Source organism: Camelina sativa, chromosome 15 (assembly GCF_000633955.1).
Source record: "Camelina sativa cultivar DH55 chromosome 15, Cs, whole genome shotgun sequence".
Classification (NCBI taxonomy): domain Eukaryota; kingdom Viridiplantae; phylum Streptophyta; class Magnoliopsida; order Brassicales; family Brassicaceae; genus Camelina; species Camelina sativa.
The window spans coordinates 2464370-2464907 of NC_025699.1; the positions used below are offsets into that span (position 1 = coordinate 2464370).

Genomic DNA, 538 nt, shown 5'->3' on the forward strand with positions numbered 1-538 from the left:
TTAAAGTAGGCCTGAGAGGAAAAAAATGCAACAGGTCAAATTCAGCTAACTCATCAAGAACAATCCAGCAGCTTGCTTGCTAAAGCTTATAAGGTCATTCCGGCGACAATGAACTCTTTGGAGCTTCAAAGTCACTGCCATAGTAAGCCCTCGTGTACTAGGCAGAAAAACTTATAGCATTCCATCACATTCTACTTTCTTNTTTTCAAAAGTCAGTGAGACAATAGCGTAATAATCAGCACAAAATGCAAAATAAACAAGTATGGTTCAAATTCCTATCCATAAAAACACCGCAACTTGTGATATATTTTATGACCTTATAAAAAAATTAAATCCAACAACAAAAAGAGAGGGAGGGATGAAAAAATTATGACACTGACAATAAAAAAGCTTACATCCAAGGTTGGCTAGATGGCGGCTGAAAATCATCTGCCAAGTTGCCATTCTCAAAACCTGATACTGGTGGTTGATTTCTTCGAGAAGATCCCAAATTCTGATCAGGAAGAAAATCTGACCGACTGCAAAAAAAAAAAAAAAA

General features: G+C 36.5%; 1 protein-coding gene across 1 annotated transcript in view; it reads right to left on the reverse strand.

The window, feature by feature from the left end:
- Positions 1 to 538, reverse strand: part of LOC104744791 (SAC3 family protein B-like) — an 11786-nt gene that overhangs the window by 8100 nt on the left and 3148 nt on the right. The window lies entirely within an intron of this gene.